Raw genomic sequence first — 24,749 nt, 5'->3', positions numbered from 1 at the left:
ACACTACACACCACTACATATCAGCAAACTTATCACCCCACACACCACCCCACACATCACCTACAGCACCCTATGGCATGGCAAAGACACCCCAGGTTCTCGGAGGAGGAGCTCAGGGTAATGGTGGAGGAAATCGTCCGGGTAGAGCCACAGCTATTCGGATCACAGGTGCAGCACACCTCCATATCTAGGAAGATGGAGCTATGGTGAAGAATAGTGGACAGGGTCAACGCAGTGGGACAGCACCCAAGAAATCGGGATGACATCAGGAAGAGGTGGAACGACCTACGGGGGAAGGTGCATTCCGTGGTCTCAAGACACCACCTTGCGGTTCAGGGGACTGGTGGTGGACCCCCACCTCCTCCCCCACAACTAACAACATGGGAGGAGCAGGTCTTGGCGATTCTGCATCCTGAGGGCCTCGCAGGAGTAGGTGGAGGAATGGACTCTGGTAAGTCAAATCTTAACTATTACATCCCCCACCCTACCTGCATGCCAGCACATACCCCCACCCTCACCCTTACCCCATCACTCTAACTCTTCACAAATGTCCCAACATCACAAACCACACATCCTAACCCCAAGCCCTGCATGCAACAACAAAAGATGGACACCCATCACTAAAGCATGGCCACTGCACATACCCATACACCCCCCTAACCATCATCACACAAGGTCCCACACAGGAATGCAAGCACTGGGGTACACGGTCACCCACCCATTGCACACCATGGCACACACAGATGTAATAAACATCCTTTTATACCCCTGCAGGACCCCTACCCAATGTCACCGTACAGGAGGGTCCACACATGTCCACACCACCAACAGAAGAGGCCCACAGTGATGACAGCACCTCTGTCCAACTGGATCTAGATGACCAGCCCGGCCCATCGGGGACCGCGGGACAGTCGGTTACCCTCACCCGGTCACAGGCCACCACAGAGCTCCCCCCTCTGGAAACACCAGCACATCACCCACCCAGCGGGCCCATACCTCCGTCCCCAGAACACGTCAATCAGCAGTGTGTCCACCACTACAGGGAACCCAGGCTAACCCACCACCCCAACAACAACAGGGACCTAGGGACAGTGGTAGTGGGCACACGGTCCAGGGGACGGAGGCCCAGGAATACAGGGGAACTGGGAGGGCTGCTGTGCGACAGGGGGCGGACAAGCCCAGGGAACCCACTCTCCACGAGGCCCTCTCCAACATCATGGGAGCATACCACCACCCCCAGGAGACGACGGCAACGGTACTGGCCAAGTTTCAGGAGACCCAGCGCCTGCAGGAGGAACAGTATTTGGGTTTCAGGGAGGAACTCAGAACCATCAATTCCACCCTGGGCACCATCGAGGGGTTCTGAAGGAAGTACTCAACACCAGGAGGGACACTGTGGCACTACAAGGGGCCCCTGACACTAGCCTGGACGATGAACTGCCCACCACCTCCACCGGTGCTAGTGGACAGGAGGCACCGCCACAGGACCACCACACCAGCACCCCACCCCCTGCAGAGGGGGAACCACCTCGCAAACTGTCCCTGAGATCCAGGACAAAGACAGAGAACGATGCCAAGACCCCCGCCAAGAAATAAGACCACCCTGATTGTCATCCTACTGTCCCACTTTGTCACCTTGTCCATACTTAAACTGCCCCAGCTCCACTTCCTATGCCCATTTGGGCAATGCACCTGTGAGACTAATAGACTGGACTCTGCCATGGACATTCCTCCGCCATCACCCCTCACCATTTTGCTACTCCCTCCAATTTTGAGCACTAAAATAAACACTCTTAAGGCACAAAACAATCTGGAGTCAGTCTGTGATTTTGGAATACTGTATTAGCAATTACTGTGGCAAAAAGCTCTTTCATTTGTAATGTCAACATACCTATGTCACACAGCTCTAGTCCATGAGGAATCAAAGCAGATGTCACACTGTGGGACACACATCTGTGAAATCGTAAGGGAAAGTAACAACTCAGTGACCATGCACTGGGTGAAAATGATAGACAGTAGAGAGGTAGTAGTGTTTAAGGACATGTAGTAGGCATGTTTGTATTCTTACCTGCGTTTCACTGGAAATATTGCTGGATCACTGAGTCCCTGTTGTCCATGTCTTCTTCTTCTGCTTCCTCGTCTTCACTGTCCACAGGCTCCACAGCTGCAACAACACTGCCATCTGGATCATCCTCCTGCAGAAAAGGCACCTGTCGTCTCAAAGCCAAGTTGTGAAGCATACAGAAGGCCACGATGATCTGGCACACCTTCTTTGGTGAGTAGAATAGGGATCTACCTGTCATATGGAGGCACCTAAACCTGGCCTCCAGGAGGCCGAAGGTCCGCTCGATCACCCTCCTAGTTCGCCCATGGGCCTCATTGTAGCGTTCCTCTGCCCTTGTCCTGGGATTCCTCACTGGGGTCAGTAGCCATGACAGGTTGGGGTAACCAGAGTCACCTGCAAATGGCGAGGGTCAACTGTTAGACACACACTAACCTGTAGGGATAACCCCAGACCCAAACAACCATTCCCACTGTCTTGCTTCCAGGTGCTCACCTAATAGCCACACACAGTGCCTCTGGAGTTGACCCATCACATAAGGGATGCTGCTATTCCGCAGGATGTAGGCGTCATGCACTGAGCCGGGGAACTTGGCATTCACATGGGAGATGTACTGGTCGGCCAAACATACCATCTGTACATTCATCGAATGATAACTCTTCTGGTTTCTGTACACCTGTTCACTCCTGTGGGGGGGTACCAAAGCCACAGGTGTCCCATCAATGACACCTATAATGTTGGGGATATGTCCCTGGGCATAGAAATCACCTTTCTCTGTAGGCAAATCCTCAACCTGAGGGAATACGATGAAGCTACGCATGTGTTTCATCAGGGCAGACAACACTCTGGACAACACGTTGGAAAACATAGGCTGGGACATCCCTGATGCTATGGCCACTGTTGTTTTAAATGACCCACTTGCAAGGAAATGGAGCACTGACAGCACCTGCAGTTGAAGGGGGATTCCTGTGGGATGGCGCGTAGCTGACATCGGGTCTGGCTCCAACTGGGTACACAGTTCCTGGATTGTGGCACGGTCAAGCCTGCATGTGAAGATCACATTTCTTCCCTCCATTGTCGACAGGTCCACCAACGGTCGGTACACAGGAGGATGCCACCATCTCCTCACATGTCCCAGCGGACAGTGCCTATGAAGGACAACAGCGAGCACAGAGTCAAACAACTCAGAGGTACGTACCTACAGCTTACACAGAACACCAATCATAATATAAAAAGTGGCCTGTATGTGTGTTGAGTCTAGGCCTAGGTATGTGTGACGCAGTTGAAAATGAAGCCATGTGGGCCCCTGAAATGGCGGTTGCCTGACCTCTAAAGTGGAACAATGGGATGTGAGGTAACTGCGCTGGCGTTGTACACCGTTGCGGTAGGCGGTTGAAGACCGTGGCGCAATGCTGCATTGTTTAACATTGGACCCTATGGGTCCCAGGAGCCAATGACGATGTACGCCGGCGGTGACGGTATGCACCGCCGCGGACGTGACTGCCATTTTCTATCACTTCAATCACTCAATACCTGATCTTCGACAGGAGAGGACCTACACTGCAAGTGCTGCTGTGACCTCGGTCTGGAAGAGACAATGGGTCGAGTGTCTGGGGAAAGGGCCCCTGCCTTCACATCGGAGGAGTTGGAGAAACTCGTGGATGGGGTCCTCCCCCAGTACACGCTACTCTACGGTCCTCCAGACAGGTAAGTACACTGGGAGCATGCTGTATGGGCTATGCCTGTGTGGAGAGGGGTGGGTGTAAGAAGGAAAGGGGGAGAGTACAGCGTGCGTGAAACGGCGGTGAGTGCATGTGCCACATGCCAAGGGTAGGGATGGGGGCCAATGACTGTGACGGTGTAGTTGGTAATAAGTTTCTCTTCCCCCTCTACAAATCATGTAGGTCAGCGCCCACCAGAAAAAATATATTTGGCGTGCCATCGCCAAGGACGTCCGGACCCTGGGGGTCTACCACAGATGGAGCACCCACTGCCAGAAAAGATGGGAGGACATTCGCCGCTGGAGCAAGAAGACGGCGGAGGCTCAGCTGGGGATGGCTTCCCAATGTGGGAGGGGTGCCCGTCGGACCATGACCCCCCTGATGTTCAGGATCCTGGCGGTGGTGGCGTACCCGGAGTTGGATGGGAGCTTGAGGGCATCACAGCAGCCACAAGGGGTGAGTACAGTCTCATTCTGCTGATTTTGCGCGCAGTGGAGGGGTCTGGGTGGGGGAGGTGGGCTGTGGGTTTCCCTAGGCCAGGGCGAGTTCCGTAGGCAAGGTCCCTCCGTAAGGCAGGCCATGTGGCACCCCACCGCACCTCTGTAGAGTGCCAATTACACCTAGCCATGCCCCTGTGTCATCCATGTGTGCAGATGTCATCCATAGCCTAGTGGGCCATTTCCCAGGAATTAAACAGTGGAGCCCAAGAGCATGGCGTAGTGCAGGGGGCTTCTGTGTCTGTCGTGTCCGCCAACGGTAGCGGTAATGCATGCACTCACCATGTCTTTCTTCTGTCGCCCCCCCCCCCCTTTTTGTGGTCTCCCTGTTCTTGTGTGCATTAGCATCATCAGGTGGAGGAGCAGTGGCACCGGAGCACGAGGGGGCTGCATCCCACATGGCCATGGAGGGCCACACTACGGAATCGGACTTCACCAGTGGGACGGAGAGCGAGGGGCGCTCCACGGTGGCGACAGGAGCTGAGACCAGTGACACGGACACGTCATCTGATGGGAGCTCCCTTGTGGTGGTGGCCACATCTGTGCCCCCCCATTTACAGGTACAGCCGCCACCCCCACTTCCAGCACCGCCCTCCCAGCAGCCCCTCAGCCTTTGCCCCGTGCCCGCTCACTCAGGAGGGTGGGCATCACCTTCGCCCCAAGCACCTCAGGCCCTGCCCCAGTCACCCCTGCTGCCCTCAGTGAGATGACCATTGACCTCCTCAAGTCCCTCACTGTTGGGCAGTCTACCATTTTGAGTGCTATCCAGGGTGTAGAAAGGCAGTTGCAACAAACAAATGCATTCCTGGAGGGCATTCATTCTGGTCAGGCGGCCCTTCAGCGAGCTTTTCAGACTCTGGCCTCAGCACTGATGGCAGCCATTGTCCCTGTCTCTGGCCTCCCCCCTCCAACTTCCTCCACCCAGACCCAATCCCCTGTACCCCAGCCTATCCCAAGCACACCTCTAGACCAGCATGCACACACGTCAACACACAAGGGAAGCTCAAGCAAACATAAGCACCACACATCCCACAGGCACTCACGCAAGCATCACACACATTCAGACACACCAACATCCACTGCCTCCACTGTGTCTCCCTCTGTAGGAGGCTGGCCTGGCTTGTAGTGGGTACCAAGGGGTACTTACACTCTGTACCAGGTCCAGTTATCCCTTATTAGTGTAGAAGAGGTGTTTCTAGCAGCTTAGGCTGATAGAAGGTAGCTGTAGCAGAGCAGCTTAGGCTGAACTAGGAGACATGCAAAGCTCCTACTATATCACTGGTGTCATATGCACAATATCATAAGAAAACACAATACACAGATATACTAAAAATAAAGGTACTTTATTTTTATGACAATATGCCAAAAGTATCTCAGTGAGTACCCTCAGTATGAGGATCCCAAATATACACAAGATATATGTACACAATACCAGAAAATATGCAGTAATAGCAAAAGGAAGTAATGCAAGCAATGTAAAGTTACAGTAGATTGCAATAGGAGCACATAGGTATAGGGGCAACACAAACAATATACTCCAAAAGTGGAATGCGAACCACGAATGGACCCCAAACCTATGTGAGCTTGTAGAGGGTCGCTGGGACTGTAAGAAAACAGTGAGGGTTAGGAAAATAGCCCACCCTAAGACCCTGAAAAGTAGGTATAAAGAACCGGCACTTAGAAGAGGAGTGAACCGGAGTCCATGCAATGTCACAAAAGGGAGTCCCACGACGCCGGAGGACAACTCAGAAGGTTGTGCACTGCAGGTTAGAGTGTCGGGGACCGAGGCTTGGCTGTGCACAAAGGAAATCCAGGAAGAGTGCACAGGAGCCGGAACAGCTGCAAATCACGCGGTACCCAGCAATGCAGTCTAGCGTGGGGAGGCAAGGACTTACCTCCACCAAACTTGGACTGAAGAGTCACTGGACTGTGGGAGTCACTTGGACAGAGTTGCTGAGTTCCAGGGACCACGCTCGTTGTGCTGAGAGGAGACCCAGAGGACCGGTGATACAGTCTTTTGTTGCCTGCGGTTGCAGGGGGAGGATTCCTTCGTCCCACAGGAGATTTCTTCAGAGCTCCTGGTGCAGAGAGGAGGCAGGCTACCCCCAGAGCATGCACCGCCAGGAAACAGTCGAGAAGGCTGCAGGATCAGCGATACAAGGTTGTAGTAGTCGTCTTTGCTACTTTGTTGCGGTTTTGCAGGCGTCCTGAGCAGTCAGCGGTCGATCCTTTGGCAGAAGGTGAAGAGAGAGATGCAGAGGAATTCGGATGAGCACTTGCATTCGTTATCTAAAAAATTCCCCAAAGCAGAGACACTAAATAGCCAGGAAAGGAGGTTTGGCTACCTAGGAAGGAGGACAGGCTAGCAACACAGGTAAGAGCCTATCAGAAAGAGTCTCTGACGTCACCTGCTGGCACTGGCCACTCAGAGCAGTCCAGTGTGCCAGCAACACCTCTGTTTCCAAGATTGCAGAGGTCTGGAGCACACTGGAGGAGCTCTGGGCACCTCCCCTGGGAGGTGCAGGTCAGGGGAGTGACCACTCCCCTTTCCTTTGTCCAGTTTCGCACCAGAGCAGGGCTGGGGGATCCTTGAACCGGTGTAGACTGGCTTATGCAGAGATAGGCACCATGTGTGCCCATCAAAGCATTTCCAGAGGCTGGGGGAGGCTACTCCTCCCCAGCCCTGACACCTTTTTCCAAAGGGAGAGGGTGTAACACCCTCTCTCTGAGGAAGTCCTTTGTTCTGCCTTCCTGGGCCAGGCCTGGCTGGACCCCAGGAGGGCAGAAACCTGTCTGAGGGGTTGGCAACATCTTAGCACCGAAAAAGGGTAAAAGGGGATAAAGAAGAACAAAGGAGAAAAGGGGGAAGTAGAATGACAAAAAAGTAAACTTAACAACTAAAAGATCCCAACTATCTCCAAACTAGCACTACCCACAACAGAATCCCACAAAAAACAAAGACAATACAATACTGGACAATAGTACACAATAAACACTCAGACAGTATACAACAACAATTTTAGATGGCAAACTAACAAGTAATGGAGCACACAGGTGACAAAAGCACAATTTCACTGGACAAAACTCAGAACACAGCCACACAGACTGCAAAGTGAAAGTGAAAGTACCCCCACTGTACATATTCTGTAAACAGGATATCCTATTACATCACTTCCTGCATAAAATGGCCGCCGTTTTTATCGTTATGCGTCATAATTTTCGACGCACAGGAGTAAAAATTAGGCTGCATCCATATATTTGGAAATAGTCTTAACAGTTAACCAATTTTAAGGGCATAATGCGTCGTTTTTCAGGCATTAGCGTCATTTTTGTACGCTTGTGCATCATTTTTTGATGCATATGTGTCAAAATTTCAGGGCATTAACTGGGTTTGGGTAATTTTGCCATTTTAATGTAATGTTACATTTGTAACACAACTGAGATAGGCTGATTGCACCCACTTTAGTGTTGACGGTGTATGGACACATGTGAGACATTATACTGCTGCGGACCATGATCCGCTACTTCCTTAACAGGATTCTCACGCTTGGCTGACGCACTAGATGGCCATATGTGTGGCCTACATATATGTATTGAACAAACTGGGCATGTTTGGCATCAGGAAAGGATAGCAAGGAGACGCACATAAGTACAATACCTCAGTGCCTATGGCTCAATGTGTGTGCATTGGCTACTAATGTAGTTGTCGACCCAGTGTGTGTGCATCACAAGATGCATTATTGAAAATATGCTTGTATGAATGTGTAGTCAATGTGTCCAAACCTTAGATGCAAGTCAGTGTGGAAATGAGAGAGGACATGTGTTAGTCATACATGTAGCAACATCTGTTGTGTGCACTTCCAAGATTTTGGGTAACATAGACACCACAAATGACAAAGCATGCACCGGATAGATGGCAGACGCTTGTTCATGTCAATGGTCCACAAGTTGCCCATTCCATGTCCCAGAAATTTGGGAACTGCTTCCTAGGCACTTGTTGGTGAACCCACCATGAAGCTGGCACATGTACAGACTAAGTGGGCATCATGTTATTGACACAGACAGCCAAAGGTGACCCCCAACTGTTATATCATGCCACAGTTGTGGTCATATGACTGAGCCACAACTCTCCAGTGGCAGTGGTGGATCAGCAGACGAGGCAGCACATGGCCACATATTTCCTGTGGTCAATTGCACAGAGGTGTCTGGTTCATGTGTGTGGGGCAATGTTGATCCAGTATATTTTTAGGGGTGTATGTTGTCACAGTTAAATCCAGGTCTCATCATGAGTCAGTTGCGCCTATTCCTGTATCTACTGAGTTACCTTCGGAGATCAATGTGAGTGAAGTCGATGAGGACATGAGAACCTACATGGGGATGGTCCCACCCTGTCACTGCAGACGTGTTATGAGACTGTCAACAGGGCAACCTTGGTGTGCTGAGTGAGATCATATGTCAGGAGTCATGTTCCGGCAGGTGTCATTACAACATTTGTGCACAGGTTGGCCTGTAAAGTTCCCACTGCATCTGGGAACATCATAGCCTCTGTGTTGATTAATCTTGCAGCTATTCACCACGCACAGCCCATCAATATGTTGTGAGCTATGTGATTCTGCGTGTGAACTGTTGGGGTCCTAACATGTGTGGACTTTTCATGCACATTATCAGAGGTAGCTGGTTCTGCTGGAGGCACCATACCCAATCCCTGCATACGGCCCTGGTACACTGTCACACCTTGTCGTTCATGCATACATGAGACCCAGACAAGGGATTGGCCATGATGTTGGTGTTCAAAGACAATTTTACTAATATGGTACAATAAAAAGGAGATGATGCTATTCAATGTATTTGGGTATGCAATGAGGAAGCACATGACAAAATACCCCCTAAGGAATGTGAGGTTTGGTAACGCAAGTGTGGTACATATATAGCCACAAAGGACCTTTAGGGTAACGCACAGACAGGTGCCAGTCAGGCTGACAGGCTGCAGGGTCAATCAGGATTCTGCAATTTCACAAGGTACATACTCAGTGGTCTGACTAAGAATGGTCGGAGGAAGAACAAGACAGTTTACAAGGAAAACTGTGTATGTCCTGTGTTTTTGAAGGTGACACATAAACCCAAGGGCTGTGTCACACGGCTTAAATACTTGCAATGCATAACAGTGTATTTGACAAAATGGCAGCTTCTATGCTGTTCCAATCATCTGCATGGGCAGTGCATGTTGAAATGGGTGGTGTGCATGGAGGTGATCACAGGTGTGTGCTGCATCAGTTTCTCAGAAGTCCTGTAGGTGAGATCTGAGTTCAAATGGCCAACAGTACCTTTCACACGGGAAGCAATCTACAGGTGATAACAGGGCTTGGAAACTACAAGCCAGTGTATTAATTGACCTGACTTCCATGCAGTCAGGTGTACTATGACAATGGCATAACATAGGAAAGGGTGTAGCACACTGGATGACTATTGTTAGTCTGTGTGTGTAGAGGAGGGAATATCGGGGTACACATATTACCATTCCAGGGACCTCTTCAGACAGGTGGCTTGAGACCAGGGGCATGGGTGTGTCAGGAGTTAGGAAATGGGCTGACATGTACATGGAATGTCATGTGCGCAATGCTTGTCATAGGTGTGGCATTTGTGCTGTCTATGTTCTGCTTCTATGGAACTCTAGTCACAGACAGTCCTTGCAAAGATAGGTGCTGTACGACTTACTGCTGTGAAGGGTATGGTCATACATTCCTGTTACCAATGCAATTGCACATCCACTACGTCATGTATGAGGCATTTTTTCCCTTAGTGACTGATGGTGTCTTAGTTGTGTGCCAGATGCTGCGATGAACCATGTTGCCAAATGTATGTGTGAAATAGGTGTGGTCCTCTGCTATTGCCCTTCAAAGGTGAAACGCACAGGATATATGTCATTTACATTGTGTGTGTATATGACTGTTGTATGATACGCATCACAATTGCTCAGTTAATTTCTGTGTGATGATTAGTATATCAGCAATGCTCCATGAGGCTACACTATTATTCTGACAGTTAGAGATAAAGGTGAGCAAAAATGATTAGCCAGACCATGATATGGTGATTATTATCAGTGTTTATTTACATTAGTTAATACAGTGGTGATGGTGAGTTAGTTCAAAAGAAATTGTTCACAACATGTTGCCGCCTACGCACTCCAGCAGCTGTGTTTTGCTGTTCCCCCTCATGTTGCAGGCCAGCATCCTCCTCTTCCTCCTCTTCAGGCATGTGTGGCTCTGGTTCTAAGAGGGGAATGTTCCTTCGTATGCAAATGTTGTGCAGGATGGCATATGATCTTACAGACCAGTTCTGGGGAATATAGGAGGCTACCATTAGTGATGTCGAGGCACCTGAATCTCGACTTGAGGATGGCAAAGGTCCTCTTGACTATGCTGCGTGTCCTTCTATGTGCGTCATTGTAAGCACGCTCTGCTGCAGTGCTTGGGTTGCCAAATGGTGTCATAATCCATGGCTGGATCCCATACCCCTGATCAGCTGAAAAAGAAAATGAATGGGATCATGTTGATGTAGCTTGCCACATTGATATCAGCTTACATGGCAGTAGTTGTCTTGTGTTGTCTGTGACTCTTGGCTGAACGAGTGTTTGCCTGCTGGCCGGTTGTCAGCAGTATGTTTGGGTATTTGCAGTAGTGTGCACTCCCTAGCATTGTGACTTGAGATACAGGTGTCCCTGTGTCTTCACTGGGGGCGAGATGATCGTTAGCATCTATGTACCCTGGACATCCCATACCTTTAGACTTATGCAATGGATTAATTTAAACAGTAGTGAGCCGCTTACATTTTGTAAGGTGACAATTGGCCAAACCTCTCCATACGTTGTGATCATTGACGTCTTAACATTAGACTGTACACTAATTTCAGATGTGTGACAAGTTCACTGCAGACCTATGAAACATGGCTTGTGATGTCACGACCTCAGTGTGTTCCTGTCCACATGTTGCTGTTGTGGTGTATGTGTTGTGTGTCCTAGAGGGTTGCTGTGCAGTGTGTATATAAGTAGGTTTCTGTACTTACCAACAAGTAGTCCATTGCCATATCATCTATCCTGGAAGTGTTGATTGATGGTAGAGTGACGGAAGATGAATGAGTCATGGACACTCCCAGGATACTTTGCCACGATGTTGGTGAACAATCCTTGGTGATCAACAATGGCCTGCACATTGATGGAATGTGTTTGCTTCCTGTTGCGGTAGAGGTGATCAGTAGCAGCAGGTGGCACAAGGCGTACATGTGTGCAGTCGATGGCACCAAGGACGTGTGGGAAGCCACTAATGAGGTAAAACCCCTGTTTTGTCTCCTGCTGCTTCTGCAGTGTGTTTGGGAAGCAGATGTGGCGGGGTGTGAGTCCAATGATGGCATCCAGTACTTTTGGCAAGAAGGCAGAAAATGATGGCTGTGATATTACGGCAACCAGGGCGCCAGTGCTTTGAAAGGAGCCACTTGCCAGCATGTGAAGTACAGCTAGCAGCTTGGTTTCTGTTGGGATGGTGCGGGGTGTCAGCAAGGTGGGTGCCAACTGTGGCTCTATGTTGCGCAGCAGCTGCTGAATGGCCTGCCAGTTCAACCTTTACCTCTGGATGATGTCATGTTCCCTGAGGCCATGAAGGGTTGTTCTCGTGCGGAATATTCTCTCCTGCCTTCTGCACTGCCTTTGGGGTCCCTGCTGGTGTTGTGGTAGCTGCTGTTGTTGTTTCTGTGTTCTGCGTCTGCGAGCACGCTGGATGAGAAGCACTTCCATGTCTCCCTTTTGCTGCTCTGCTGTTGCTTCTATGTGTTCTGATTAAATACAGGTGTGTTTGCCCCATTTTAACGCCTGCCCTGATCCAGGCGTTAATTCTTGACGCAAATCGAGCTGTGCGTCATTTTCCGGCTCTGCCTCCCGGCCGTGCAGCATTTTTGCCCGGAAGCATAAATACAACGCACGGCCGTTTAAGTCATTTTTTGAACGGGAACTCCTACCTTGCATATGATTAACGCAAGGCGGGTTCCGGCGTCCAATAAATGACACACACGGCGGGATTTTGACGTCCGCGGGCTCGGGCGTCAAAGTTTAAATATGGGGCAAGGTTTGCACTGAATGTGCGTCAAAATTTTTGACGCACATTCGGCGCAGACGGAGTATAAATATGGCCCTATCTGTGCCAACTTGTCATGGGTATGCTGGTAGGCCCCAATACCTCAGATATCACGTCTTAGGCTGCTGCATCCATCCTGTGGCCGCCCACCTGGCCCACTGAGGCCCTAGCACCTGTCCTAGCCCCCTGTGCCTGTGTCCCCTGCACAGGTCTGGCAGTACCACTTGTACTGGGGCCCTCGCCTTCTTGCATGTTGGGAGTGGGAGACTGTGGCCTCTGTACCTGTGTTCCGCCAGTCTGTGGTCTGGATACACTGGTGTGGGGACGCTTGCCCTGGGCTGCTGTTCTTGACTGGCAAGTAGGGGTGTCAGTGGTATCCTGGGTGGGGCTGCTGGATGGTGACAGTCCAGGACTGTGTGAGGGGCCTGCCTGCTCATCAGTGTCCAGGGATCCTTCACCACGGTCCTGTGAGGTGCCTCTGTCTCCATGGGGGACACTGGCACTCCTTGTCCCGTCCGTGAGGGTGGCATGGGTGGTGGTGCCTGTTGGGGGACATCTGTTACAAATGCATGAAAGTTTGGGGTGCACAGGACTGGGCTATTTTGTGCTGGTGTTACTTTCTGTGGCCATCCAGAGTGCCTTTCTCAGGTTTACACTGCATTTTGCTTGGGGTTGCATTCAGTGGGGGGGAGTTCCATTGTGGATCCTTGCAGGGGTAGGTGGCTGTGCACAGGGGGAGGGGTGTGAGTCTGTTAGTGGGTTTGTGGGCCCGCAGGGGGGGTGGATTCAGAGGCTGTTCTCTGGGTGGGGTATTGGTCATGGTGGGTGTGGGTGGGGTGGGGTGGTGCATGCATTAAATGTCTGGTGTATATGGGGTAAATGTGGACGACTTGCCCGAGTCCATTCCTCCAGTGAGTCCAGTGAGTCCCTCAGGGTGCAGGATGGCCAGTACCTTTTCCTCCCAGTCGGTGTATTCGGGTGGTGTTGGTGGCAGTCCTCCCCCAGTCTTCTGGACTGCAATGTGCCTTGATGCCATGCCCCTGACCTTCCCCCGCAGGTCGTTCCATCTCTTCCGGATGTCGTCCCTGGTGCGTGGATGGTGTGCCACTGCATTTAACCTGTTTACAATGGTCAGCCATAGCTCCATCTTCCTTGCGATGGGTGTGTGCTGCACCTCGGCCCCGAATATTTATGGCTCCACCTTCAGGATCTCGTCCACCATGGTCCTTAACTCCCTTTCTGTGAAGCGTGGATGTTTGAGGTTTGGGGGGTGACATGGTGAGTGTGGTGAATGGTGTCGGGGCTGGAAACGCGGTGAGGGTGCTCTTCGGTGGGTCATTGTGCGTCTCCTGTACGGTGGCATTCGGTGTCTGCTTCTGGTGCTCTCTGTCTTCTTTGGCCTGGTTTCGTTGCAAAGGATTGTGGGGTGTGTCTAGGAGTGTTTTATGGGGATATGACTGTGTGTCAGGTGTGTGGGTTTCATGCTTATCCAATGTGTGCATTTTTTTGCTGTTTAGTCCACTTGCCGCCTGTGGCGGTCAGCACAGCCAATGGTCGTTTGACTGCCAATGACTGCCAAGGTGATTTGTGCATCATTATTTGGAGGGCGGGATGTGGGTGTGATCGGCGGTGGCGGGGTGGGGAGATCCAACATTCCCACCGACAAGGTCATGGCGGGGACTGGTGATCTGGTGATTTTTTGGCGGGGTTGGAATTTTTGATCATTATTTGGCAGGTTTCCATTCACCGCCAATGGCAGCCTTCTGTTCACCGCCGCCACGGCGGTCGGCGGTGTTTACCGCCGTGTTCATAATGACCACCCATGTCTGTCAGTGAGACAGCCACTGCAATCATGGTGATGCCGATGAGTAGTGATGCTGAATTAGATGTGTCCCTTTCACAAAGTAATACCTAATTGTTTCAGGAAATGGCGCAAAGTGGACAGCAGCCGCAGCGAGCAATAGTAGATCTTCATGAAGTTTGAGCAGAACAGGAGGTCAAGCATCCTGCTAAGCAAGAACCTCCTCTTTTAGAATCATTGGCTCCCAGTTCTCTAGCAAGGAAAAGGAAGGATACTAATCTACCATCTTCTCCAAGTACCACTTCTGATGACAATGATAGGGACATGAAGTGGACCCCAGCAGAGTCCGGGAGACACCAGGAACAGCTAGGGTAAAGAAAAGTTCCTGAAAGCCTTAGAATCATGGAAGAGGATGATGAGGAGGATGATGATTAAGAGCCAGGCATTGTGGAAGCTGGCACAGAGGACTCTGACATTACTATTCAGCCTGCTCCGAGGGCTGTGGCACAGGTAGCACACCACCTCCCATATTTGTAATGTCCCAACTGAGACCTGCACCAACCTCAGTAGACGTATGCACTGCAGAGAAGCAATTGAAGACACACCCACCTACCTCCAATTCTTCTTCAGGCATTGGCAGTGGTCCAGTAAGAACGTACTTCTATCCAAGTTTTGGCCTTTTTTAGGATTAGAAAACAGGAGGAGAGCATTGCAATATGCTTCATTTGCTACAGGAATTTTCGTTGAGGTAAGCCTGGCTCATATTATGGTACTGGAGGTCAGACAACCCATATGAAAAAACATCACACAATCTGGTGTGAGGAGCACCTTAAAAAAATAGCTAAATGTGGTTGTGGTGGTGAAGGTGAGGAAAGATGTGAAATCTCAGTCACAACTTGTCAAATCATGGTGGAAGGTGAGGAATTAAAGGGTGACATCCTCACACAAAGCAGCCCCATCCCCAGCAGTGCACCAGAATCACCCGTCTTAGTGACCTCACAATGGCTCAAGAAGACTCAGAAGGAGACACCATGGCATACAGTGACTACCCCACAATGCACATTGACTCTACCACATTGAGTCTACCACCACCTACGTCTCGAAAGTCACCTGCATCAGTGGCCCCAGAAAAGAAGAAAATCCAGAATACTATTACAGGCATGTTTAGGCAGGAGGGGCCCTATGACCACAACCACCCAATGGCACAATTGTACAATGGGAAGCTTGCAAAAATATTAGTGCTGTACCTCCTCCCTTTTCTTTGTGGGAAAAGTGGGATTCTTAGAATTTGTGGCAGCTATCTGCTTGAAATGGAAGGTTCCAAGTCAGACCTATTTGCCAGAGTTGATGTTCTAGCGCAGTGTCACAATGTGCTACAATTGGTTGAACAAGCTTTGCAGCAAAGTGTTGTCCACACTATCCACCTGATGACAAACATGTGGACGAGTTGTCAGGTGACTCATTACATGTGCATCACTGCACACTGGATGTCTTTGCTGGCGTATATCAAAAGCTATCTACAGGTCTTAACCCTGAAGAAAGTTTTAACAACATTCAGCAGCATGTAACAGTAGCCATGTTTGCTATGGAGAAATCACATACAGCTGCACACATCTTGGACGAATTTAACAACAAAGGTGGTCATTACAACATTGGTGGTAAAAGCCGCATACCGCCGTGCAGAAGATCGCCAGCACACTGCCGCAGAAAACCGCCACAGCTATTATGACCCGCAGCACGGAATCTGCCAAAATTCAGACACCCACACAAGTCCGCCACACCAAAGGTCAGTGATAAACTGGCCAAAACAAATACTCCACCGTCACGGCAACAGAAATACGCCCACACCATCACGACCAATGAATCCACGCAGCGGTCTTTCAACCACGGTATTCCATTGGTGGTACACACCGCCGCGCTCAAAATACACACACATATACAAAACACTACCACATTGGACAATTCGAAATACACACACCTGATATACATACACACACCACTCCCACACACCCAATACAATATAAAACACACACCCACATCACCCACAAACCCCTATGACCACAAATCACGAACGAAGGCCAGAGAGAGACACCACAATCAACAATACTACCATCCACAGGCACACAACACCATCACCCACACAACTTCCACGCACCTCACACTACACACCACTACATATCAGCACACTTATCACCCCACACACCACCCCACACATCACCTACACCACCCTATGGCATGGCAAAGACACCCCAGGTTCTCGGAGGAGGAGCTCAGGGTAATGGTGGAGGAAATTGTCCGGGTAGAGCCACAGCTATTCGGATCACAGGTGCAGCACACCTCCATATCTAGGAAGATGGAGCTATTGCGAAGAATAGTGGACCAGGTCAATGCAATGCGACAGCACCCAAATAATCAGGATGACATCAGGAAGAGGTGGAACAACCTACGGGGGAAGGTTCGTTCCGTGGTCTCAAGACACCACCTTGCGGTTCAGCGGACTGGTGGTGGACCCCCACCTCCTCCCCAACAACATAAACATGGGAGGAGCACGTCTTGGCGATTCTGCATCCTGAGGGCCTCGCAGGAGTAGGTGGAGGAATGGACTCTGGTAAGTAAAATCTTAACTATTACATCCCCCACCCTACCTGCATGCCAGCACATACCCCCACCCTCACCCCATCACTCTAACTCTTCACAAATGTCCCAACATCACAAACCACACATCCTAACCCCAAGCTCTGCATGCAACAACAAAAGATGGACACCCATCACTAAAGCATGGCCACTGCACATACCGATACACCCCCCTAACCATCATCACACAAAGTCCCACACAGGAATGCAAGCCCTGGGGTACACGGTCACCCACCCATTGCACACCATGGCACACACAGATGTAATAAACATCCTTTTATACCCCTGCAGGACCCCTACCCAATGTCACCGTACAGGAGGGTCCACACATGTCCACACCACCAACAGAAGAGGCCCACAGTGATGACAGCACCTCTGTCCAACTGGATCTAGATGACCAGCCCGGCCCATCGGGGACCGCGGGACAGTCGGTTACCCTCACCCGGTCACAGGCCACCACAGAGCTTCCCCCCTCTGGAAACACCAGCACAGCACCCACCCAGCGGGCCCGTACCTCCGTCCCCAGGAGACATCAATCAGCAGTGTGTCCACCACTACAGGGAACCCAGGCTAACCCACCACCCCAACAACAACAGGGATCTGGGGGCAGTGGTAGTGGGCACACGGTCCAGGGGACGGAGGCCCAGGAACTCAGGGGAACTGGGAGGGATGCTGTGCGACAGGGGGCGGACAAGCCCAGGGAAACCTCTCTCCACGAGGCCCTCTCCAACATCATGGGAGCATACCACCACTCCCAGGAGACAATGGCAACGGTACTGGCCAAGTTTCAGGAGACCCAGCGCCTGCAGGAGGAACAGTATTTGGGCTTCAGGGAGGAACTCAGAACCATCAATTCCACCCTGGGCACCATCGAGGGGTGCTGAAGGAAGTACTCAACACCAGGAGGGACACTGTGGCACTACAAGGGGCCCCTGACACTAGCCTTGACGGTGAACTGCCCACCACCTCTGCCGGTGCTAGTGGACAGGAGGCACCGCCACAGGACCACCACACCAGCACCCCACCCCCTGCAGAGGGAGAACCACCTCGCAAACGGTCCCTGAGATCCAGGACAAAGACAAAGAATGATGCCAAGACCCCTGCCAAGAAATGAGACCACCCTGATTGTCATCCTACTGTCCCACTTTGTCTCCTTGTCCATACTTAAACTGCCCCAGCTCCACTTCCTATGCCCATTTGGGCAATGCACCTGTGAGACTAATAGACTGGACTCTGCCATGGACATTCCTCCACCATCACCCCTCACCATTTTGCTACCCCCTCCAATTTTGAGCACTAAAATAGACACTCTTAAAGCACAAAACAATCTGGAGTCAGTCTGTGATTTCGGAATACTGTATTAGCAATTACTGTGGCAAAAAGCTCTTTCATTTGTAATGTCAACATACCTATGTCACACAGCTCTAGTCCATGAGGAATCAAAGCAGATGTCACACTGTGGGACACACATCTGTGAACTCGTAAGGGAAAGTAACAACTCAGTGACCATACACTGGTTGAAAATGACAGACAGAGAGGTAGTAGTGTTTAAGTACATGTAGTAGGCATGTTTGTATTCTTACCTGTGTTTCACTGGAAATATTGCTGGATCACTGAGTCCCTGTTGTCCATGTCTTCTTCTTCTGCTTCCTCGTCTTCACTGTCCACAGGCTCCACAGCTGCAACAACACTGCCATCTGGACCATCCTCCTGCAGAAAAGACACCTGTCGTCGCAAAGCCAAGTTGTGAAGCATACAGCAGGCCACGATGATCTGGCACACCTTCTTTGGTGAGTAGAATAGGGATCTACCTGTCATATGGAGGCACCTAAACCTGGCCTTCAGGAGGCCGAAGGTCCGCTCGATCACCTTCCTAGTTCGCCCATGGGCCTCATTGTAGCGTTCCTCTGCCCTTGTCCTGGGATTCCTCACTGGGGTCAATAGCCATGACAGGTTGGGGTAACCAGAGTCACCCGCAAATGGCGAGGATCAACTGTTAGACAAACACTAACCTGTAGGGATAATCCCAGACCCAAACAACCATTCCCACTGTCTTGCTTCCGGGTGCTCACCTAATAGCCACACACGGTGCCTCTGGAGTTGACCCATCACATAAGGGATGCTGCTATTCCGCAGGATGTAGGCGTCATGCACTGAGCCAGGGAACTTGGCATTCACCTGGGAGATGTACTGGTCGGCCAAACATACCATCTGTACATTCATCGAATGATAACTCTTCCGGTTTCTGTACACCTGTTCACTCCTGTGGGGGGTACCAAAGCCACATGTGTCCCATCAATGACACCTATGATGTTGGGGATATGTCCCAGGGCATAGAAATCACCTTTCCCTGTAGGCAAATCCTCAACCTGAGGGAATACGATGAAGCTACGTATGTGTTTCATCAGGGCAGACAACACTCTGGACAACATGTTGGAAAACATAGGCTGGGACATCCCTGATGCTATGGCCACTGTTGTTTGAAATGACCCACTTGCAAGGAAATGGAGTACTGACAGCACCTGCACTTGAGGGGGGATTCCTGTGGGATGGCGGATAGCTGACATCGGGTCTGGCTCTAACTGGGTACACAGTTCCTGGATTGTGGCACGGTCAAGCCTGCATGTGATGATCACATGTCTTCCCTCCATTGTCGACAGGTCCACCAATGGTCGGTACACCGGAGGATGCCGCCATCTCCTCACATGTCCCAGCGGACGGTGCCTATGAAGGACAACAGCGAGCAGAGAGTCAAACAACTCGTAGGTACGTACCTACAGCTTACACCAATCATAATCTAAAAAGTGGCCTGTATGTGTGTTGAGTCTAGGCCTAGGTATGTGTAACGCAGTTGAAAATGAAGCCATGTGGGCCCCTGAAATGGCGGTTGCCTGACCTCTAAAGTGGAACAATGGGATGTGAGGTAACTGCGCTGGCGTTGGACACCGTCGCGGTAGGCGGTTGAAGACCGTGGCGCAATGCTGCATTGTTTAACATTGGACCCTATGGGTCCCAGGAGCCAATGACGATGTACGCCGGCGGTGACGGTACGCACTGCCGCGGACGTGACCGCCATTTTCTATCACTTCAATCACTCGATACCTGATCTTCGACAGGAGAGGACCTACACTGCAAGTGCTGCTGTGACCTCGATCTGGAAGAGACAATGGGTCGAGTGTCTGGGGAAAGGGCCCCTGCCTTCACATCGGAGGAGTTGGAGAAACTCGTGGATGGGGTCCTCCCCCAGTACACACTACTCTACGGTCCTCCAGACAGGTAAGTACACTGGGAGCATGCTGTATGGGCTATGCCTGTGTGGAGAGGGGTGGGTGTAAGAAGGAAAGGGGGAGAGTACAGCGTGCGTGAAACGGCGGTGAGTGCATGTGCCACATGCCAAGGGTAGGGATGGGGGCCAATGACTGTGACGGTGCAGTTGGTAATAAGTTTCTCTTCCCCCTCTACAAATCATGTAGGTCAGCGCCCACCAGAAAAAATATATTTGGCGTGCCATCGCCAAGGACGTCCGGACCCTGGGGGTCTACCACAGACGGCGCATCCACTGCCAGAAAAGATGGGAGGACATTCGCCGCTGGAGCAAGAAGACGGCGGAGGCTCAGCTGGGGATGGCCTCCCAACGTGGGAGGGGTGCCAGTCGCACCATGACCCCCCTGATGTTCAGGATCCTGGCAGTGGCGTACCTGGAGTTGGATGGGAGCTTGAGGGCATCACAGCAGCCACAAGGGGGTGAGTACACTCTCATTCTGCTGATTTTGCGCGCAGTGGAGGGGTCTGGGTGGGGGAGGTGGGCTGTGGGTTTCCCTAGGCCAGGGCGAGTTCCATAGGCAAGGTCCCTCCGTAAGGCAGGCCATGTGGCACCCCACCGCACCTCTGTAGAGTGCCAACTACACCTAGCCATGCCCCTGTATCATCCATGTGTGCAGATGTCGTCCATAGCCTAGTAGGCCATTTCCCAGGAATTAAACAGTGGAGCCCAAGAGCGCGGCGTAGTGCAGGGGGCTTCTGTGTCTGTCGTGTCCACCAAAGGTAGCGGTAATGCATGCACTCAACATGTCTTTCTTCTGTCGTCCCCCCCCCTTTTTGTGGTCTCCCTGTTCTTGTGTGCATTAGCATCATCAAGCGGAGGAGCAGTGGCACCGGAGCACGAGGGGGCTGCATCCCACATGGCCATGGAGAGCCACACTACGGAATCGGACTTCACCAGTGGAACGGAAGGCGAGGGGCGCTCCACAGTGGCGACAGGAGCTGAGACCAGTGACACGGACACGTCATCTGATGGGAGCTCCCACTTCCAGCACCGCCCTCCCAGCAGCCCCTCAGCCTTTGTCCCATGCCCGCTAACTCGGGAGGGTGGGCATCACCTTCGCCCCAGGCACCTCAGGCCCTGCCCCAGTCACCCCTGCTGCCCTCAGTGAGGAGACCATTGACCTCCTCAGGTCCCTCACTGTTGGGCAGTCTACCATTTTGAATAACATCCAGGGTGTAGAAAGGCAGTTGCAACAAATAAATGCATTCCTGGAGGGCATTCATTCTGGTCAGGCGGCCCTTCAGCGAGCTTTTCAGACTCTGGCCTCAGCACTGATGGCAGCCATTGTCCCTGTCTCTGGCCTCCCCCTTCCAACTTTCTCCACCCAGACCCAATCCCCTGTACCCCAGCCTATCCCAAGCACACCTTTAGACCAGCATGAACACACGTCAACACACAAGGGAAGCTCAGGCAAACATAAGCACCACACATCCCACAGGCACTCACGCAAGCATCACACACATGCAGACACACCCACATCCACTGCCTCCACTGTGTCTCCCTCTGTAGGAGGCTGGCCTGGCTTGTAGTGGGTACCAAGGGGTACTTACACTCTGTACCAGGTCCAGTTATCCCTTATTAGTGTAGAAGAGGTGTTTCTAGCAGCTTAGGCTGATAGAAGGTAGCTATAGCAGAGCAGCTTAGGCTGAACTAGAAGACATGCAAAGCTCCTACTATACCACTGGTGTCATATGCACAATATCATACGATAACACAATACACAGATGTACAAAAAATAAAGGTACTTTATTTTTATGACAATATGCCAAAAGTATTTCAGTGAGTACCCTCAGTATGAGGATTCCAAATATACACAAGATATATGTACACAATACCAGAAAATATGCAGTAATAGCAAAAGGAAGTAATGCAAGCAATGTAAAGTTACAGTAGATTGCAATAGGAGCACATAGGTATAGGGGCAACACAAACCATATACTCCAAAAATGGAATGCGAACCACGAATGGACCCCAAACCTATGTGAGCTTGTAGAGGGTCGCTGGGACTGTAAGAAAACAGTGAGGGTTAGAAAAATAGCCCACCCCAAGACCCTGAAAAGTAGGTGTAAAGGGCACCTATATTCCCCAGAGAGCACAGAAGTCGTGATAGGGGAATTCTGCAAGGAAGACCAACACCAGCAATGCAACCAAAGTGGATTTCCGGACCAGAGTACCTGTGGAACAAGGGGGCCAAGTCCAAGAGTCGCGACAATGTCGAGAGTGGGCAGATGCCCAGGAAATGCCAGCTGAGGGTGCAAAGAAGCTGTCACTGGATGGTAGAAGCTGTGGATTCTGCAAGAACGAAGAGGACTAGGAACTTCCCCTTTGGAGGATGGATGTCCCATGTCGTGAAGAAGCTTGCAGAGCTGTTACCATGCAGAAAGACCGCAAACAAGCCTTGCTAACTGCAAGGGTCGCAGTTAGGGTTTTTGGATGCTGCTGTGGCCCAGCAGGGACCAGGATGTCGCCACTTGGATGAGGAGACAGAGGGGGGGAGAGGGAGTCAGGGAGCCCTCACAGAAGCAGGCAGCACCCACAGAAGTACCGGAACCGGCACTTAGAAGAGGAGTGAACCGGAGTCCATGCAAAGTCACAAAAGGGAGTCCCACGACGCCGGAGGACAACTCAGAAGGTTGTGCACTGCAGGTTAGAGTGTCGGGGACTGAGGCTTGGCTGTGCACGAAGGAAATCCAGGAAGAGTGCACAGGAGCCGGAACAGCTGCAAATCACGCGGTACCCAGCAATGCAGTCTAGCGTGGGGAGGCAAGGACTTACCTCCACCAAACTTGGACTGAAGAGTCACTGGACTGTGGGAGTCACTTGGACAGAGTTGCTGAGTTCCAGGGACCACGCTCGTCGTGCTGAGAGGGGACCCAGGGGACCGGTGATACAGTCTTTTGTTGCCTGCAGTTGCAGGGGGAGGATTCCGTCGTCCCACGGGAGATTTCTTCAGAGCTCCTGGTGCAGAGAGGAGGCAGGCTACCCCCAGAGCATGCACCACCAGGAAACAGTCGATAAGGCGGCAGGATCGGCGATACAAGGTTGCAGTAATCGTCTTTGCTACTTTGTTGTGGTTTTGCAGGCGTCCTGAGCAGTCAGCTGTCGATCCTTTGGCAGAAGGTGAAGAAAGAGATGCAGAGGAACTCGGATGAGCACTTGCATTTGTTATCTAAAAAATTCCCCAAAGCAGAGACCCTAAATAGCCAGGAAAGGAGGTTTGGCTACCTAGGAAGGAGGATAGGCTAGCAACACAGGTAAGAGCCTATCAGAAAGAGTCTCTGACGTCACCTGCTGGCACTGGCCACTCAGAGCAGTCTAGTGTGCCAGCAACACCTCTGTTTCCAAGATGGCAGAGGTCTGGAGCACACTGGAGGAGCTCTGGGCACCTCCCCTGGGAGGTGCAGGTCAGGGGAGTGGTCACTGCCCTTTCCTTTGTCCAGTTTCGCGCCAGAGCAGGGCTGAGGGATCCCTGAACCGGTGTAGACTGGCTTACGCAGAGATGGGCACCATCTATGCCCATCACAGCATTTCCAGAGGCTACTCCTCCCCAGCCCTGACACCTTTTTCCAAAGGGAGAGGGTGTAACACCCTCTCTCTTAGGAAGTCCTTTGTTCTGCCTTCCTGGGCCAGGCCTCGCTGGACCCCAGGAGTGGAGAAACCTGTCTGAGGGGTTGGCAGCAGCAGCAGCTGCAGTGAAACCCCGGGAAAGGTTGTTTGGCAGTACCCGGGTCTGTGCTAGAGACTCGGGGGAATTGTCTCCCCAATGCCAGAATGGCATTGGGGTGACAATTCCATGATCCTAGACATGTTACATGGCCATGTTCGGAGTTACCATTGTGACGCTATACATAGGTAGTGACCTATGTATAGTGCACGCGTGAAATGGTGTCCCCGCACTCACAAAGTCCGGGGAATTTCCCCTGAACGATGTGGGGGCAGCTTGGCTAGGGCCAGGGTACCCACACACTAAGTAACTTTGCACCCAACCTTCACCAGGTGAAGGTTAGACATATAGGTGACTTATAAGTTACTTAAGTGCAGTGGTAAATGGCTGTGAAATAACATGGACGTTATTTCACTCAGGCTGCAGTGGCAGGCCTGTGTAAGAATTGTCAGAGCTCCCTATGGGTGGCAAAAGAAATGCTGCAGCCCATAGGGATCTCCTGGAACCCCAATACCCTGGGTACCTCAGTACCATATACTAGGGAATTATAAGGCTATTCCAGTATCCCAATGTGAATTGGTAAAATTGGTCACTAGCCTGTTAGTGACAATTTTGGTATACAGAGAGAGCATAACCACTGAGGTTTTGGTTAGCAGAGCCTCAGTGAGACAGTTAGGCATCACACAGGGAACACATACATATAGGCCACAAACTTATGAGCACTGGGGTCCTGGCTAGCAGGGTCCCAGTGACACATAACAAACATACTGAAAACAGAGGGTTTTCACTATGAGCACTGGGCCATGGCTAGCAGGATCCCAGTGAGACAGTGAAAACACCGTGACATATACTCACAAACAGGCCAAAAATGGGGGTAACAAGGCTAGAAAGAGGCTACTTTCTCACACCCTCCTCCTCATCT

Source organism: Pleurodeles waltl, chromosome 12 (assembly GCF_031143425.1).
Source record: "Pleurodeles waltl isolate 20211129_DDA chromosome 12, aPleWal1.hap1.20221129, whole genome shotgun sequence".
NCBI lineage: Eukaryota > Metazoa > Chordata > Amphibia > Caudata > Salamandridae > Pleurodeles > Pleurodeles waltl.
The sequence above is the reverse complement of the archived record's forward strand: the minus strand, read 5'-3'. Positions refer to the sequence as shown.